Source organism: Phascolarctos cinereus, unplaced genomic scaffold (assembly GCF_003287225.1).
Source record: "Phascolarctos cinereus isolate Bilbo 61053 unplaced genomic scaffold, phaCin_HiC Scaffold_4;HRSCAF=312, whole genome shotgun sequence".
NCBI lineage: Eukaryota > Metazoa > Chordata > Mammalia > Diprotodontia > Phascolarctidae > Phascolarctos > Phascolarctos cinereus.
Genome location: NW_027555847.1, coordinates 320,867,633 through 320,887,685, shown reverse-complemented (window position 1 = coordinate 320,887,685; position 20,053 = coordinate 320,867,633). Strand labels below are relative to the sequence as shown.

At 40.7% G+C, this 20,053-nt stretch overlaps 1 protein-coding gene and 1 long non-coding RNA gene across 3 annotated transcripts in view; one reads left to right on the top strand and one right to left on the bottom strand.

Moving 5' to 3' along the window:
* LHFPL2 (LHFPL tetraspan subfamily member 2) overlaps positions 1-20,053 on the top strand; it is a 239,362-nt gene that overhangs the window by 23,392 nt on the left and 195,917 nt on the right. For both annotated transcript variants that reach the window (XM_020998404.2, XM_020998402.2), the window contains exon 2: positions 4,871-4,952. The gene's annotated coding sequence lies outside the window, so the exon portion shown is untranslated. The remainder of the gene's footprint in view (positions 1-4,870; positions 4,953-20,053) is intronic.
* On the bottom strand, positions 5,931-9,359 carry LOC110216554 (uncharacterized). The gene is made up of 2 exons (XR_013486133.1): positions 9,223-9,359; positions 5,931-6,582 (listed from the first exon to the last, which is right to left on the bottom strand). It is a non-coding gene; the product is annotated as an uncharacterized LOC110216554 (long non-coding RNA).

Here is a 20,053-nt window from a genome sequence, read left to right as displayed (position 1 = left end):
TTTTTTCAATTGTCAAGAATTTATTTTTTTACATTCCACCTCTCCTCATCATTGGGAAAAAAAAAGAAAAACAAAACCCTTACAACACATAAGCATAATCAAGGGAAACAAATCCCCATATTTGCCATGTCCAGAAGTGTGTCTTATTCTGCATGTTAGTGTATCACCAACCTCTCTGTCATGGCGTGCGTAATGTCTTTATCACTACTTCTTTGGAATCATGGTTGACCATTGCTTTCATTCTTATATAGCACTGTTCTTTTTTGCAGTATTGATGTTCTAGTACAAATTACTCTCCTGGTTCTGCTGACTTCCCTCTGTATCAGGTTGTACAAGTCTTCCCAGGTTCCTCTGAAACCAACTTTTCATTTCTTAATAACAACAGTAGTCCATTAGATTCACTTACCACAATTTGTTCGGCCATTCTCTGGTTAATGGGCATCCCCATGAAAGTCAGTTTTTAAAATACTTTAGCACTATTAGCTTCTGGAAAACAGGCATTATATCCCAGATTTTAACCTTGGCAGGTCCAGCTCCAAGATTCTCTGAATCCAAACTTCACAGAACAAATCCCTTTAATAAAAGTCCTTTCTGGTAGCTTTCTCAGCCCAGACCATGGTACTATCATCCTAATCATCCAGACAGTAGTAGAGGAATGCCTGGACTTGTTTATTCCCATTGAGGGGGCACACAAGAATAGATCATCTGTCTTTTTCCTTGGCCTCTGTTTCCCCATCTAGATTGCCACCAGGATCTCTTCTAGCTCTGACCCTATTATCCTATGGCTATTCTAAAAACCGTATTACTACGTAACAGTCCTTCCACAATTACTATTGCAGGCTTGTATGCTAGCTATCTCCATAGGGTCAGAGCTAGAAGAGATCCTGATGGCAATCAGATGGGGAAACTGAGGCCGGGGGGGGTTGTGACTTGTCTTAAGTCACACAGGTAATAAGTAAAAGAGCCAGACTTTAAAACCAGGTCCTATGGCTCTAAATCCAGAACATTTTCCACTGAACAATGTTATCACATAGTAAAACATCTTGAGTTGGGAGTCAAGAAATAGATGTGTTGTCTTGTCTCCTCTAGTAACTTGGAAGACAATCTATTACCTCAGAAAAATCCAGAAAAGGGCAATGTTCTTATTACCCATCCTCCTGAATGTCTTACCCAGGATCCACCCGTCCAGAGATTCTGTCACAGTCTGCAAGGACTTTGCTAGTCATTCCCTCATCCCAATTCAGTGGTAATACCAATAATTCTTGTGTGCCTCTGCTTTCATGACACTATATCAGTCCTCAGAACAACTTGGGAAGCTGTTTCTACAGCTCACCCTCACACCCCAGGGCACAATAGTACAAAATTCACTAGATTCATAACTAAACCTGGTGTTTGTGAACTGTCCAAGCTTAGTGAATACTGGTGCAATAGACGAGTGCTAACATTGATTATCAAGGATGGGCTTGCAAAAGGGCCAGAGAGGTTAATGTTACACAATGGACAAGAGACAGACTAGGCAGAGACCTTTCCCCTCTTTTGTAGCCTTCTTAGGAAACCTGTCAAATTAACACATGCCCCCATCTTCCCATCTTCTAAGCCGGCATGTAATAAGACCAACATTCTACTTGTAAGCACATATAACATTGTACAAGAAGACTTCTTAGAAGGAGGAAGGCAAGAATGAGCATCCAATGAGCCCAAAGAAGTACATAAGTTGTTCTGCAGCTTGTAGTTGTTATTAAACTACTAACAAGTCAAGAAGAAAGAGAAAAAAGAGAAAGAAAAAAGGGAGGGAGGGAGAGAGAGAGAGAGAGAGAGAGAGAGAGAGAGAGAGAGAGAGAGAGAGAAGAGAGAGAGAGAGAAAGAGAAAGAAAGTTACTGATCTTTTAGGGACACTCTCCAGTTTTACAATGTCCTCCTACTTTGTGGTGCCCAGAATTGAGCATAATAGTCCAGTTGTGGTCTGAGTACAGAGAAACTATCACCCCCTTATTCCTTGTGCTTCTCAATGAATCCTGAGGTCAGGTTAGCTTTTTGGGTTGCTACATCATTCTGCTAAGTCATATTCAGCACTAAAATAGTCCATATCTTTTCTTGGATAGACTGCTATCTCTCCATGCCTAATTTAGACCATAAGCCCCCTGAAGACAGTTTCATTATTTTTCTTTGTGTCCCCTAGCACAGTGCCTAGCATAGTAGTAGTCACCACTTAATTAATTGCGGTTTAATTGCTTCTACAGTGTAACTAAAAGTTTGGCACATGGTAGACCTTTAATAATTTCTACTTGACTGTTTACTATCTCTCAAACACTTCATGTACTTATCAACTCAGTTCAGGCTTAGGCTTATGATATCCCCTACACTTAGATTTCCCTTTTCCTTATTCCCACCTGTTGAATCATACTCAACCTTGAAGACCCTGATCATACGCCAGCTCCTCCATGAAATTTTTTTTTACTCTCCCTTGTTCCGCGCTCACCCTCTATAGAAATTATCCTTCTTTCTGGGATTTCTGTAGCAAATTGGTTGAATCTCCCTTAGAAATGCCTATTTCATTTTGTACTTCAGCTATTAGTGTATTACCAATATTTCCTACGCTCCTTGAAGGCATGGGTCATTGGACTCACCTTTGTGTCTTGCTGAGCACCCAGAATGATGCTCAGCATCAATAGGTGCTAAATAAAGGGTTTTTGAACTTGAATTTCCTGTTGAAGTTCTCCTACTTCTGAGCTGTATCAGAGAAGCCAGACTCTTCCCACCACTTCCTAGGTAACTAGGAAGAGAAAAGGGTTAAAGAATTCTCTACAGTCTGTGATGCTTTTTTTAAAGAAATTTATGAAATAAAACAGGCATTTCCATAATATAGTAGAATTTTAAAAAAGATTGCACATGAAACCCTATATCTGTTATGTACAACTGTTTCTTTTAAATATATAGAAAGTTATCACGTAACTTTCTTTTTTTTCTTTTTTTACTCTCGTGCCCCACCCTGCCCTACAGGTGCTACCATTAGACCCAAATATATATATATATATATATTTATATGTAAAATCATTCTATACATACTTCTATTTATCAATTCTTTCTCTGGATGCAGATATGATAGGTATGTTCCATGTTTTTCACATTTTCTTAGAATCTCTCTCTTTATATCTAGGTCATGTATGCATTCTGACCTTATCTTGGTAAATGGTATACGATGTTGACCTATGCCCAATTTCTGCCAGACGGCTTTCTAGTTTTCCCAGTAATATTTACCAAATAGTGAATTCTTATCCCCAAAACTCAAGTCTTCATACTTGTCAAATACAAGATTACTATAGTAATTTGGTACTATAAATTCTGTGTCTATTCTGTTCCACTGATCTACCTTTCTGTTTCTTAGCCAGTACCAGATAGTTTTGATAATTACTGCCTTATATAGTTTAAGATCCAGTACTGCTAAGCCTCCTTCCTTTATATTTTTTTCCTTAATTCTTTCTTGCTTTTCTTAGGGGTGATGTAATAAAATTAAATAAATAAAATTAAACTTATATTATACATAAATATATTATATATTATTATATTAAATATATTGTCTAAAGTTTTACATATATTATACAAATTAAATAAATAATTAAAAATTAGATGACATTTTTAAAATTCTTTTTTATATTCTTGACTTTATTTTATTTTTGATTTATGGAATAAAACAAGCATTTCCATAGCATAGTACAATGAAAAAGATGATTGCACATGAAACTGCAAATCTATACTGTGTACAACTTGCTATTCCTTTCAAATATATAACAAAACTAACGTGTAAATTTCTTTTTTTTTCCCCTCCCTCCACCTCTCCCAAGAGATGGCTACCATTAGACACGAATATTTATACATATATACATATATGTGTGTGTGTATGTGTCTGTATGAATGTACACATATATGTATATATACATATATATAATTATTCTATGCATACTTCTATTTATTAGTTCTTTCTCTGGATGCAGATAGTGTCTTTTCACTTTTTGTTCTTCCAAATGAATTTTGTTATTATTTTTCTAATCCAGTAAAATAAATTTTTGGCAATTTAAGTGGGATAGCATTGAGTATATAAATTAGTTTAGGTAAAATTGTCATTTTTATTATATTGCCCCTGCCTACCCATGTGGCTTCCTCAGCATGACTGATGCAGAGTCATGATGAAGTATAGAATAGATAACTGACTTGTGTCAGAAAGACCTCAGTTCAAATCCTACTTCAGATACTTGTTAGCTGTGATTGATTCTTGGTAAAGGAGTTAGGATTCAGTGGCCTCTCTAGCTCTGTGTCTGTGATACTGACCCTCTGTCCTGAAATCAGATGGCCAGTCAGCGTGTTACCATTTGCCTGGTGGATGGCAATTGGATTAGGGGACCTGATAGAGCATAAAGGCCTGGTGTGGTACAGAGGAGCAAGAGAACCACAGTTTAAATTTCCCAGGCCAGTGACCAGGTCAGCTAGAGTTTGGCTTCTGTGTTTTTGTTCATGTTGACCCTGTGGTTTGCATGGGCTTCCCCCAGTCATCTCCACCTGTTGAAGTCTTTCCCTCCTTAATGACTCACTTCATCCTTGAAACTTTCTCTGACCTTAGCTGGAACTGAGTTCCTCCCCCTCAGATTTCTCAAAGCCTTCTCTTTCGTGTGGTCATTTCTTCACTCTTCCCCCACGAACCCCCTACTATTAAGTTGTAAATTCCTCCTGAGCAGCAGGGTCTGTGTTGCATCTATCTTTGTAGAGCCAGAACTTTACACCGTGCCTTGTACATAATAAGGACGTAGTCAGTGCAAGCTAAAGGCTTAGCTTGTTTTAAGGTTACAAAAATGACCATTTCCTATTGGTTTTACAGGTAAAGAAGGAGGCAAAGCCCCTGAGTGAAGTTGAATTCTTCAATTTCTACTTCTTCAGTTTGGGGATTTCAGTATATACAGGTAAGAAATTTATCTCATATCTACTTCCCTCTTACAGATTATACGTTAGAGTTCCTAGCTCTAGATCTATTTTACCATAATGAAGTAAAATAAAAGTTTATTACGTCACCCCTAAGAAAAGCAAAAGAGTCAACTATATTTTATGAATTATATAGTAAAAAAAAATTCTTAATTCTGATTTAGTGGACAAAGCTGGGCTGCATGTGGCATGTGCTGAACAAAGGAAAACTCATTTTAATATTAGCTGAAGACTATTTTAATTTACTTTGATGTAAATTTTAACATTTAAATATTGCAATACATTCCAAAGTCATGATCCCAAATCCCTGATCTTCCTTTCTACCTGTAAGTGGTATCTTCCTTATTATAATTGTTTATATAATTTTATCTTGGACCATTTCTTGTCCTTCTACACAGTCTGCCTTTTATCATACTTTTGTGTGTATGTATGTGTCTCTTGTTTTTCTGTTAGAATGTAAGGCCTTGAGGTTAGCAACTATATCAGTGTTTTTGTTCGAAGCATAATCCCTTGTACAGTATGGCTGTTTGATTTATCAATGTGTTTTGAATGGAAACACAAAGTGTCCCCAAAGTCTTAGTGTAATTTAAAGCCTTGAAATCTTAAATAATACCCTTCAAGCTTATATTTCATAGTTTAAATATTCATATTTAAATATTTTATAGGTTAAAAAGCTGTAAAAGATTAAAACCATACTAAGGACTTGTGAGGGACAGCGAGGTGGCACAGTAGATAGTGCGTCAGACCTGGAGTCAGAGAAGACCTGAGTTCTAATCTGGTCTCAGACACTAACTAGCTGTGTAATCCTGGGCAAGTTACTTCACCCTGTTTGCCTAAGTATAAAACTGTAAAATCAGCTGGAGAAGGAAATAGCAAAACACTCCAGAATTTTTGCCCAGAAGACCCCAAAAGGGGGTCACGTAACGTTATATATGACTGACCAACAATAACAACAGCAGGACTTTTGGGACACTTTTATAAGTAATTTTAAAGAAATATCTTATAACACAATTGCCATGGAAAATCAGTTAACAGTCATCTGTTAAGCTTTTGTGCCAAAGCCCTGTGCTTGGGGGTAAAAATAAAACAAAACCAAAAAAACCGTCCTTGCCCTCAAGAAACTGTCATTTTTCTGGGGTTTGATTGTAGGACCAGTAGACAGACAGGTTTTTGAATCCCACTGCTCTCCTTGCCCATCAAAGTTTCCCAGGAAGTGATTATTTCTGAGAGGCAGTGTGGTACAGTGGAGAGAGCACTAGACCCAGAGTGGGGACTGCTGGGATCAGTCCCCAGTTCAGACACTTCTTGTGCGATCATGGTAAGCCATGATGTGGTTCAGAGGATGCCGTACTTGGAGTCAGAAGGAGGTGGGTTCACATCTTGCCTCTGACATATTCTAGCTGGCTGACCCCGGGCAGGTCCTTTCATCTCTCTGAACCTCGGTTTCCTTCTCTGGGGTTTGACTTCGTGGTCTCAAAGGTCCTTTCCAGGCCTCAATCCATGATCTTATGAACTTCTCAGAGCCTCAGTTTTGTCGTCTATTAGAACCACAGAATCAAAGCTTTAGATCTGGAAGGAACTTTAAAAGGCATCATATCCAAACCCTTCATTCTACAGATGAAGAGAAAAGTAAGTAGAGTAACACAGGCTTGTTTTATTCCATAAATTAAAAATAAAATTTAGTATTAAAAACAAGCTATATGTACTACCTGCTTCACAGGGTGGTAAAGAAAGTGGCCCACAAACTTTAATGTGCTCTATACACATATGGTTTTTGTGATTATCTCTCCTAGTCCTTAAGTCTCTGTCCTTGGTAATCAGTCTGTAATGTTTGCTGAAAGGTGTTAACATTTTCGGGACACTGGTATGCAAAGTCACTGAAGCAATAATGTACTAAATAATAGACTAGTGGCTAGAAATTATTCATTTGCCTCCATAGAAAGCTCTACTAATGACCCATAAAAGAAGTGCCTTTAGGTGGTCCCAGGCCTCAAGTATTCCCAAGGAGGAACAAACCCCATACCATTAGCCCAATGATCAGCAGACCTGAATGGTGCTGAGCTGGTCATAGAGGCCTTCAGAGAAGCAGTAGCTTGAAAGGAACAAACCTTCCAGATTAATGAGCTGAATAAAAATCATAGACTCAGTTTCCATCTGAGCCTAAGGAGGAACTTTGGAGAGGGAGGAGCCAAGATGGTGGAGTAAAAGCAGTGACTTGCTTGAGCTCTCCCCCAAACTCCTCCAAATACCTGTAAAAATGGTTCTGAAGAAAGTCTAGAGCAGCAGAACCCACAAAAAGACAGAGTGAAACAAATTTCCAGCCCAAGGCAACCTGGAAAGTTGGCAGGAAAGGTCTGTTGTACTGGGCTGGGAGAGGAGCACAGTTCAGCGTGGGTCATGCAAGCAAAGACCAGGCCTCAGCAAAACCCAGAGCGGTCCTCAGGGGACTGAATCACAGGGCAGCTGTGGCAATTTCCAGACTTCTCAACCCACAAATGCCAAAGACAACTTAAAGGGACAGTAGAAAAGGTCTGTCAGACTGCAGTGAGAGAGGAGCTTGGTCTAGCCCCAGTCCTGGGGCACGCTGGTGCAACCCCAGTGTGGCAGCTACTTCTGGAACTCTCGGCCCACAGACAGAGGGGGGATTGAGCAGCTGATCAGAGGGGGATTGCAGGGATCTCTTTGCTGGTGCTGAGGCAGGATTTTCTTGCTTTGTGTATGCTTGGACCTGGGTTGAAGTCCTAGTTGGAGGTCCTGGAGTTAAGGAGGAGCGCTGGTGTGGTGGAGCTGGTGGTGGTGAAGAGAGAATCCTCCTCACAGTTCCAAGGCAGAAAGAGTACTTGTGGTCACTCATAGACCAGACCACAGGCCAAGAAAGGAATAAACACCTCACCTTTAATCATACCACCTTGGAAGAACTGAAAATGTATGGGTCCCTAGAAATACCTCTGAAAACACCTGCACAAAACCCCTGAAGCTTGGGACAGTACATTCTCCACAATGGAAGCAGACCCCTACCTTAACAAAGAGTTCAATAATCAAGTAATTGGGTGGAAACATGAGCAAACAGCACAAAAAAAGTCAGACCATAGAATGTTACTTTGCTGACAAAGAAGATCAAAACATGCAACCAGAAGAAGACAACAAAGTCAAAGCTGCTACATCCAAAGCCTTCAAGAAAAATATGAATTGGTCCCAGGCTGTGGAAGAGCTCGAAAAGGATTTTGAGAAGCAAGTAAGAGAAGTAGAGGAAAAATTGGGAAGAGAAATGAGAGTGATGCAAGAAAATCATGAAAAACAAGTCAACAGCTTGCTAAAGGAGATCAAAAAAAATACTGAAGAAAATAACATCTTAAAAAATAGCCTAGCCCAAATGGCAAAAGAGGTCCAGAAGAACTTTGGATAGGGATAGAGAGCCAAAGAAGGCTGGTTTGCCTTGAGATTGGAGGTAACAAGGCAAGGCAATGAGCATTTATTAAGTTGGCTTACTATGTGTCAGGGCAGCTATTTGGTACAGTGGACAGAGAGCCTGGAGTCAGGAAGACCTGAGTTCAACTTTGCCCTCAGATACTTACTAGCTATGTGATCTTGGGCAAGTCACTTAAACCCATTTGCCTCAGTTTCCTTATCTGTAACATGAGCTGGAGAAGGAAATGGAGAAGAAAATACTTTAATATCTTTGCCAAGAAAACCCCAAGTGGGATCATAAAGAGTTGAACATGACTGAAAATGACTGAACAGCAATAGCCACCACCATGTGTCAGGTCCTGGATTAAAGTGCTCGGGATACAAGGACAAACAGAATGGAAGACAATCCCTACACCCAAGGGGCTTACATTCTAATGAGGAAGGACAGCATACAAAGGGAACTGAAAAGAACAGGGGTAGGGTACCTTTTGAGCCATGATAGTGAAATTGGAAAAGTCAGAAGCACAGCTGAGGTGGGATTGAAGATTGGCCAGTCTAGGTTCCTTCCCAAAATGGAGGCAATGGGAGGAACTTAGCAGTGAGGGAGGGTCCTGGCGGGGTGGAGGAATGTTTTCGGGTTAGAAGGCTGCAGAGGAGGAGGGATGCTCCAGGGTGAGGAGGCCCCTGGTGCTGAGGGAGATTGCAGGGTTAGAGTAGAGCTGAGGCATTGGGGTGAAGGCTAGAGAGTCAGAAGCACAGTGGGAAAGGAGCAAGAGTAGCTTTGGAGCAAGTGAAAAACAAGGGGGATTAGGCAAGTTTAGGGGCAAGGTCATAAAATCCTACCTTCTATTTTACCTGATGATAATTAGACGCACTCAGGAGAAGATGGTTTTGTTTGTTCACTGTGCTTCCATTTAACTGTGCCCAGCTGTTGGGTTGTTTCTGTCTTGGTGGTGATAAAGTCAATTATTGTCTTAGAGAGTTCACTGGGGCACTGAGAAATTAAGTGGCTGGGCCAGAATCACATGGCCAGGGTGTATTAGAGGTCAGGCATGAACCCAAGTCTTCCTGGCTTTGAAGCCACAATTCTTAGAGATCATATACAAAACACAGACCACATACAAAATAAAAACAAGGTAGTCTTGGGAGGGAGGAGGACTCCAGCAACTGAAGACTTATATATGTGTGCTATTTATTAGATTCAGAAGCATAGATGTTATTGATCAGTCAATTGACAGGCATTTATTAAGGATCTGCTATGTGCCAGCACTGTACTAAATGCCAAGGATACAAAGACAAAAGTCCCTATCGGCAAGGCCCCTATTCTTTCATGGGGAGGATGCCATATGGTATATGTCTATTCAAAACATAAGGACCTTTGTTTTCATTAGGGGAATCCTGGATGAGGAAGCTCCTTCTACTAGTGCAGGCCAGCACTTACTCTGCATCTTATAATCTTAGGGAGTTGCTTAGAGCACCGACCAGTTAAGTGATCACACAGCCATTATATATCAGGTGGGATTTGAACTCAGGTCTTCCTGGCTTCAAGGCCAGCTAAGTATGAGGTTGTGCAAAACATAGGAAGGGGTTCTTTTAGAAAGTGCCACTAGAGCTTAGTCTTGAAGGCAGTTGGGGATTCCAAGAGGCAGAGGTGAGGAGGGAGAACAACGGTGCAATGGTATCTCCTATAGCGATGCAGAAGTGTTGTGTCCGACACCAACGAGATCGATGAGGCTGGACTGTAGAGCCATAGTAGCAAACTCAGACCAGTGGCATATTGACTAGGAAACCATTAAAAATTAAATGAAAAAAGTAAACCATTTAAAAAATTAACATGACCTGTGTTGTATTGTGTTTTCGTTTATTTTGTTAAACATTTCCCAGTTATATTTTCATCAGGTTTGGGGCCATTCAACACCTCTGCTGTAGGGCTGGGATAGGGGGTGGGGGTAAGGAAGGAGGGATTAATGTGTAAAAGGGATAGAAAGTTGGAAGTGCTCTCCAAAGACAAGGGCCCATCAGTCAGGGTGTAGAATGTAAATGTTGGTCTTTATTCGTAAAAGGAGGGGCACATGTGGAGATGATTTCATGTCTGGAAAACTTCCAGAGTCACAGAAGTATTGGAGGAGCCCTGTCCCAGCTCCTTTTCCTCTGAGGTTTCCTTAACAAAAGGTAGGATCTTAATCCTGGCCATCACCAAACAGGAACAGAACTTTCCTGCCCTAGTTTCTTTCTTCCATAGCAAGTAGAACATATGGAAATAGGTAGAATACTTGCTGAGCCCTAATTCTGGATCCCAAGGGCAGCTAGGTGGTGTAGTAGATAAAGTGCCAGGCCTGGAGTCAGAAAGACCTGAGTTCAAAGCCAGCCTCAGACACCTACTAGCTGTGTGATCCTGGGCAAGTCACTTAACCCTGTTTGCCTCAGTTTCCTCATCTGTCAAATGAGCTGGAGAAGGAAATGGCAAACCACTTTCTTTGCCAAGAAAGCCCAAATGGGGTCACGAAGAGTTGGACACAACTCAAAATAATTAAACAATAACAACAATTCTGGGTCCCAGCCTAAAGTTTAGGACTCTTTTTTCTTCATTTCCCTTGCAGAGCCCCTAGTCTCTGTTCCTCCCAAATGCTTATAATGGCATGGCACCACAAGGAGAGATGACTCATTGACAGATGAGACATTAGAAGTTGTTAGACCTCCACATGAAGTCCCTACTCATGCAAACAACTGATTGTCAGGAAGGTGGGATAAAAATCCTGTCCACCCTCAAATTTTCTTCTAGAAAAGTTGTTTTTTCTTGGCACTTCCTACAGTCCTGTCAGGTCTGAAAAAGAGACAATACAGGAAAAATAAAGCCAGCCTTCGAACATAGTCAATATAGATTTAAATGGCCCTTGTGACTGAATATGTGAAAGTTTCTGTGGTGCTACCTTAGACTAAAAATTCTTGAAGTTGGAATTGTATTGAACATCTGTTCCAGTCAGTGCCTGGTACCTGATGAACACTTACTAAATATTCTGCTGAGCAAGCATGTATCAATAAACTGTTGTATAATAGTAATATTTGACATAGAATGCTTTAAAGTTTCAGAGATACATTATGTAGTTATATGCATTTGAGCCTCACAAGAACCATCTGAAAAAAGTGCTGAAGATAATATTGTCCACATTTTGCAGGTGAGGAAACTGAGGTAAACAGAAGTTAAGAGACTGAGTAGCCCATGGTCACACAGCTAATAAATGCCAGATAAAATTCAGGTCTCTCCCAGCTCCACTCTGAACTATTTCAATTTACTGTACCATGCTGTAATATTGTATTTTAGGAGTAAATTGATTCCCAATATACCTCCTTACTTTCAGAATCCTCATGTGGCTTAAAAGTCTCAAGAGGTAGAGGAGATGGAAGCTACGTGGCTACCTCATGTTGAGTTGAGGGCCCCTAACTCTGACACATGCTGTGGTTGTATTGTATATCAAGGTTCTCTTTGAAGAACGTTGGAATTGATTGTGAGACATGGGAGACACTGGCACAGGACCGCCCAGCTTGGTGTGCCTGCACCAAAGAAGGCGCTGGGCAGAATTGTGGTGGCTCAAATGTGAGATGTTCAAATTTACAGCCATCGCCACTCCAAATGGCAAATGGACTATTTGTGCCCTACCTGTGGGAGAGCCTTCCCAGCTCATGTGATTAGCCACAGTCTGACACACAACATAGCGATGTCATTTTGGTCCACCTAGGGAAGGAAGGACAAGAACCAGCCATGAATGTATCTGAGATTAGCCAAAAACGGATGTGTTACTGTTGGTAGCTAGTCAGTATTCAACTGGTTTGGGCCAGTTTTATCACAGAAGGTTTTTTTGTTTTTTTTAAACCACTGTTTCAAATTATGGACGGTTTTTAGTTTTACTTTTGATTTTTTGGTGACTTTTGATATAGCTTTTCAATTCTCCTCATATTTTCTGAACTTTGTTGCTTGGCCCCAGAATGTGAATGCTGCCTTTCCGTGGAAAGAGGTTACTAGCCTACCTAGGATAGACACTGGTGATCTCTTGCTAACTTTGTGGCTAGCAAACAAGTCATTTTCAGAGCTGGAAAGAACTCTAGAGACCATCTGGTCCCTTCACCTTTCTGAATTTCCTTTCTTCATCTTTAAAATATGGGGATGGAACCAAATGGTCTCTTGGGCCCTGGGCAGCAGCTCTAGAATTTTGTGATTCTGTAAGGTCTTAGGCCAAGTATAAGGATGGAATTTGGGTATGGACCAGAACAAAGTTTACTAGTCCACAGGGGAATCAAATTCTTGACCTCATTAGCTCTGTCCTCTGAACTGCTGTGGATAATTTACTTTATATCTCAAATGTTTCCTACTCCTCCTTTATGTGGGTTGAGCACAGCTGGCTACCAAAAAATAAATAATTAAAATAACCTTACCTCTACAGCCTCCTTTGATGTTGCTAAGTGATTTTCTTATTATCAGCTCTTTGTTTCTGGAAGACAATAGTCTTTTAAGCTTCATTTTAAACCCATTGGATTTAAAAATCTACTGGCATTGCCTGTAGCTTGCTCTTTTACCATGCAAAAACTGAAACCGTGTGTAACTTAGCAAGCACACTTACCTTGATCAGGTCATTTTCTGCCACATTTTATTGATTACTTTTCTCTGTATTTTTCTGGATCTTTCTTTTGAAATCTTTCCTTTTTATCATCTAGGGGACTCATCCAGCAGGTGTTTGTTAGGTGGGAGAGTTCGTTGGTCCCCAGTGGAGTGTTCAAAGATTTTACTTTGGTTATCACTAGGAGATAACCCCAAGACGTGGCCTTTCCATTTTGTAAAGCACAAGATTTTTTAATCTGTTTTGCTTCATCTTTCAGTTTACAGGGGCTGTGAGCCAGATCAGAGCAGGCCTCTTAGGAAATGAGCTAGCTAAAGACTTTTTGAAGGGGGAGCTGATAAAACTAGAGTTTTCCAGGTTAACAAAGGTGGGTGGAGAATTGGAAGTACTTTTTCCCTCATTCGTTGAGTGGTAATGATAGCAATAATAAACACTGGGCTTAAAAAAAAAGGTTCTCTTATTGATATCATTTGTTTTGCCTAGGTTTCCCCCTGTATCCTTCCCCTTCCACACCTCCCAGAAGGAATTCTGGACTTTAAAAAAAAATGCATCACCAGGCTCCTCTAAAAACAAGTTTTGATACCAGGCACTTGGAGGTGATTACTTAATTCTGAATTCTCATCCATATCTTCAGATGCATCCCGAGGCTCTGTTTAAAGTTCCCATTAGACCCTACTCCCCCTTGCCTCCTCCATTGATCCATATCTCTCTACTTTGTTTCCTGATTAGCAAAGCAGCCTAGTGGATTCCCTGGCTCAAATTCTATCTGCCTGCCTGGGGTGGCTGTAAGGTAGGACTATTTCCCTTTATGGCCACAATTGGAAAAAGAAAACAAACAGAAGGGGCTCCAGTTGCTGCCCAGCAGGCCAGGAAAATAGTTCTAATTCTCTTTATGCTTGGGTTCAAAGAGCACTTAACATTTTATGGGAGTGACCAGCCTCCCGAGGTACTCCGGATTTGTGTGAGTCTGTGTTTTAGCTCAGTGGACAATTAACCATCTTGACCCCTGCCCCACTCCCCCTTTCTCTCTGTCTCTGTCTCTCTGTCTCTGTCCCTGTCACTTTGTGGGCTGGAAAGAAGAGAATTGGTGCTCATGCTTTGAAGATTTGAAAAGAAGGGACCAGTGCCCCCTTTGAGCAGAGCATCAGGCAAGGGTGGGGAAACATTTGATCTGGTTCAAAGGAGATGTCTCTGAAGCATGAAGATTGAACTGATTGTGAACTCACTCCATGGAAAGAAGCTTAGTCTGGAAAACAAGACATCCAGGAAGAATCCTTCAATTATGAAGTCCATTGGCATATGGATCTTTATTATCATATCAATATAAAATAGGAGGTGAAAACGAAATGTAAGACACCATCCCTTAAAGCAGAGGCAATTGAATAACTTAATGGTCATTTCTAAAGAATAAAATGTAAAGATGATAATTTTGTTTAATTCATTAACCTTCATCCAAAGTAAGCTAGCCTTTTTTAGCACAAGACTACCTGAAGAGTTGACCCATTTCTTTATATTTAAATATTGAGCAAAGTTTTCCCTCTCGGCAAGTCCCCCCAACCCCCACCCATTTGAGTCTCACAACAACCCTGAGAAATAAGTACATTTTATAGATAAGAAAAATGAGGATGAGATTACCGTGATTTGCCAACTAGTAAATGTCACAGGAAAGATTTAAACCTGGGGAGAAGCAGGGATGTAACTAAAAATTGTTTTGCTTTATGAAAAGTTCTAGAAGTAAGCCTGGTACTACTTGGAGGGCCACATTAACTTTTTTTTCTTTAATATCTATTTCATTGATATCTTTCATTTTGACATCACCTAACTTTTCCACCGTGACCATCCCTCTCTTCCTCCCATAAAGCAATCCTTTATGAACAATGAGTACAAAAGAAAGAAAATTAAAAGTTCAATATTAAGTCTTATGTATGCAGTGTTCATTACCAATGACCTCTCATCTCTGCAAAGAAGCAGGGGAAGGATATATTCATTCTTTGGCTGGAATTGCATTTTAGGAGTTGTTGACTTGCCTGTGTCTCTGCCTACATTTCAGGATCCTCATGTGACTATAACTAGAGGTTACAAGAAGAAGAAATGTAGTTACCTCCAGCTATGGAGCTGTGTCTCCTTCTCTCTCTGGCACACACTTTGATTGTTAAGTATGCAATGGAACTGTTTAATGTCCATTAGTTGAAAGAACAAATACCACATCAGGAATTGGAAGATCTGGAACTTGATCTTGACTCAGCCATTAATTAGCGTCATGACCTTGAGCTTGAGCAAATCTCTGAGCCTTGAGAGTTTTTATTTGTTTGTTTGGTGGGGGGCTTTTTTTTTTTAAATCTAGAAATTAGAAGACTGTAAGATCTGTAAGATTGCTTACAGCTCTGAAGTTTTAGGATTTCCTCACGGGACAATGTAGCATAGGAGATAGAGGGCCAGCCTTTTGGTGGCAGGTAGACCAGGGTAGTTCAAATTCTGCCTCTAATGGGATCCCAGCTGTGTGACCCGGGGTAGTTCATATTGTCTCTGTGCAACAGGCAGCTCTCTAAGACCAGAAGTTACACACAAATGGCAAATCTGCATCACCGGTCCAGATTTTTAGTTTAATAATCTGTGAGTCCTAATGCCATAGCACCAGGAGCTATTAAAATAGTATTTCAGTCTATAACTACAAGAACTCAAAAGAAGAGAAAGGAATCAGATTCTTTATAGAAGATTTGTCAGTCACCTATTTTTATTTAACTTTGGACCAAGTACTCAGAGTGATAAACTTTCATTGGTTGTTGTCCGTATGTAAAGTTCAGTATTATGGAGGAGGAAGAGTTACAAGAGATGTACAACTTGAGATCTGGGCCTTTGAGAGAGAATCTGGTCAAGGAAGCAGCTAAATGTGGTTGGAAGAGAGAGGTGGTGAATGATCCTTCTGAATGGGGAAAGATGAGTTTATGGGGAACAGACTCCTCGCATAGTCCATGAAGTGGTGGTTTCAGCCCCCACCCAACATAGTTTGGCAATTGTCTGTAAGGGATGGAGAATAGGATCATGGCTTTAGAACTGGATAGTTCTGTGTCCATTAGTTGGAAGAACAAATACCAGATTGAGTATGGATACTATTGGGTCCAATTCCCCTTATCCTCATAGATGAGGAAGCGGGAGCTGTTAACTTGCCCTCAGACAAACAGCTAAGTGTCTGAGGCACGATTTGAACTCGGGATCTTCCTGAGTCCAGGCCCAGCTCTCCATATGCTGTGCCACCTAGCTGCCTTACGGTATTGGTTTCTGGATTCTTTAGGTGAGAGGGAAGTAGTGAATGATTTTAAACATTGGACTTTCACAAGTTGGGTGTTCATTAATCTGAGAAGTGCCTATACATTAATCAGAAAGTGCAGAAATCCAAACGAATACATACATAACACGAAAGCTTGCTACCAGGCGCATTTCTGGATTCCCCTTCCCGCGCCCCTTTGCCAGAGGCATAACAGCTCCAGCTCAGGCCCTCATCATCTCGTGCCTCCAACTGGCCTCATTTCTCCAGCTTCATTCTCTCTAATCTCCAACACATTTTTGCTTACTATTTATAGGGTCAATTAAGGCTTCATTTAAATTCAACCAGCATTTATTAAGTACCCACCACAAACCTAGACAGAGTCTTGGATGCTCAGGATACAGAGACAAAAACAAATTTGTTTCTCGAGGAGTTTTTGTTCTAATGAACGGATAGGCAGAGAACAACAAATGCACAGATAAGTAAATATGAAAGAAATACACGATAAATACAATGATCCTTTAATAAGACTTTTGAAATGTACTAGTACAGTATTGAGTTACTGTTAATTTAATCCTTACATTAACAGTATGTTATAGCTAGGTGGCAATGGGCCTGGAGTCAGGAAGATCCAAGTCCAATGTGGCTCCAGGCTGCTACTAATTGTGTGACCTTGGGCAAGTCACTTCACACTCTGTCAACCTCATTTTCATATCTGTAAAAGGATAATAATAGCACTTACTTGTGAGGATAAAATGTTTTAATATTTGTAAAGCACTTTACAAATCTTTTTTTTCTTTTTTAACATTTTTATTTAAAGTTTTGAGTCCCAAATTCTACCCTTCTCTCCCTCACTCCCTCTCCTCTCCACTCCCTGAGATGGTAAGCAATCAGATATAGATTATACACGTGCAATTAGAAGGTGGGATTTTAGCCAGAACCTGAAGGAAGCCGGTGAAAATGGTTTGCCACAAGGTACTATGATGTTGTAGTTGTTGTTGTTGAGTTATTTTTCAGTCATACCCAACTCTTCATGACTCTGTTCGGGGTTTTCTTAGCAAAGAAAATGGAGCGGTTTGCCATTTCCTTCTCCAGCTCATTTCACAGATGAGGGAACTGAAGCAAACAGGGTTAAGTGACTTGCCCAGGGTCACACAGCTAGTTAGTGTCTGAGGCCAGATTTGAGCTCGGGTCTTCCTGACTCCAGGGCTGGTGCTTTCTCCGCTGCACCATCTAGCTGCCCAGCCTAGCACATAGTAGGTGCTATTTAAATGCTTATGCCCTTCCCTTCTTCAGCACCCTCATCTGTAAAAAGAGGAGGATGGACTAGGGGCCTTTGCAGGCCCTTCTGAATCTAAATCTGAACCTAAGTTCCCATGAGTTAATGCTGAGTTTGGTATTAAAGAGGCGTGTCTCAAGGTGAGAGGGAAAGAGGAAGTAGATGAAGGTGTAAGAAAAGGAGTAGGGGCAGTTAGATGGCGCAGTGGATAGAGCTCTGGCCTTGAAGTCAGGAGGACCTGAGTTCAAATGTGACCTCAGACCAAACACTTGACACTTACTAGCTGTGTGACCCTGGGCAAGTCACTTAACCCCAATTGCCAAAATTTTTTTTGAAAAAAAAGGAGTGGGGCAGTCTTTCAGGAGAACCTGGGGATATTGTCAAGGCCTTTAAAGACACTGAAGAGAGTGTCTTCTGCCTGGTCCTCCCTTAACTCTTGAGCGCCTCAAGAGCTCCTTCCCTCACTTAGAGTCTATTTCTTTGTGGCCTTGACCACCTTCTTTACAGAGGAACGTAACAGAACATTCCAAGCTTTTCTGAACATTATTTCTAAACAAATAAATGTTCCCAATCACTTGTTGGCTATCAAACCAGTGTTTTCTCTCCACACCTCTCCAACTACAATCTAGCAGCGAAAAATTGGTTGAGAGCTAGTGCCTGATTCTGGCTGACACTGACTACAAGCAAAACATTCGTTTGCTCGCTATATGCAAAGCACTATGCTAGGTCCTGAGGGAAATGTAAAGGTAATTAAAAGGCATGGTCCCTGTCCTCATGGAGTTTGCAGTCTAATGGCTGGGATACAACACATACATAAATATGCAATATGATTCAATAAATAGATAATAATTGTACTATGGACCTGAACATAGTAAGAGTATAAGAAAGCACAAATTAATATGCGAGATGGAAAGGGAGAGAAATTGTAGCTGGATCAAGGAAAGCTTCCCAGAGGTAGTGGCATATGAACTCGTCTTCGAAGGATGGATAAGATATCTAAGGGGATTTCTAGGATTTGGGGGCAAGCGAGCAGTGAAAGGAGAGACATATCCAGGGCCATCTTCTCTTTTCTCTATGCACCCTCACTTGGTCACATCATCAGTATCAATCAATTTAATGATCAGTATTATGCAAATGATTCCTATCTAAATCTAACCCTATTTTCTCTCTGGAGCTCTCGTCTCATACGACCAGCTGCCCTTTGAACATTTCAAACTGAATGTGCCGTTGTATCTCAAGCTCACCACGTTCAAATCTGAACCCACTGTCTTTCCCTCTAAACCCACCTGCTGCCTCTCTTCTAGACTTCCCTACGTCTGCTGGAGGATTTTACTGTCTCCCAGGTTTGTAGTCTTGCCATACTCCATTTCCTCACACTGGAGATCAGTTAGATGCCAAACATCGTCTTTTCTATCTCCTCAATATCTCTCCCATCCCTTCCCTTCTCTGTACTCCCTACAGCCACTGCACTGATTGATCTCCCTGCCTCAACTTTGAGCTCTCTCTAGTTCATTCGGCAGCTAGCTGCCAAAGTCATTTTCTAGGCCAAATAGAGCCTTTCCTGATTTTTCAGCTGCTGGTCCCTTTCTCTCCTTCATTGACTTTTTATTTATTTTATATATGCTTATATGTGTATATTTTGTTTCTCCTGATAGAATGTAAGCTCCTGGAAGGCAGGGACTATTTCATTTTTGTCTTTGTTTCCACAGCACTTAGTGTAGTGCCTAAGCACATAGGAGGCTTTTTGATTCTTGTCTGATTCTAAACTTTTAAGGAACTAAATGTTAGTAGGAGTTTAGGCAGCTAGGTGGCACAGAGGGATAATGTGCTGGACTTGGTGTCAGAAGGACCTAAATTCAAATCTGGCCTTAGACACTTACTAGCTGTGTGACCCTGGGCAAGTCACTGAACCTCTATCTCAGTTTCCTCATCTGTGAAATGGGGATAATAATAGCACTGTCCCCCAGGATTTTTGTTGTGATGATCAAATAAGATAATATTTGTAAAGCACTTAGCACAGTGCCTAGAACATAGTAGGCACTTAATAAATGCTTTTCTTTCCTTCCTTCCTTCCTCCTTCCCTCCCTTCCTCCTTTCCTTCCTTCCTTCTTCCCTTTCTTCATCCCTTCCTCTTTCCCTCCTTTCTTCCTGTGTCTTGAAAACCGTGGCACTAAACCATTCTGTTTCTCTAAATCTCACATTGTACTTTAGAATTTTTTTTTAAGTTTTCAGTTATTTAGGTTGGTCTTTTAATGTCTGTTCACTTTTGTTGTGGGGTTTTTTTTCCCTATTCAGCCTCCAGCTTATCTCACACATGACACAAAATGATCATTACAGGAGAATACTTTTCAGATATGGTGATGTGGTTGGAGGAAGATTAACTTGATAATACAGACCATTGGAGACTGAAGGGAATTTGTGAGGTCAACAATGTTTGTGTCAATCTCCAAGGGGTGGCATGCTGAGACTTCATTGTGTGTTGCTATGTAGCTTTCTCTCTTGCTTTTGACTGACCAT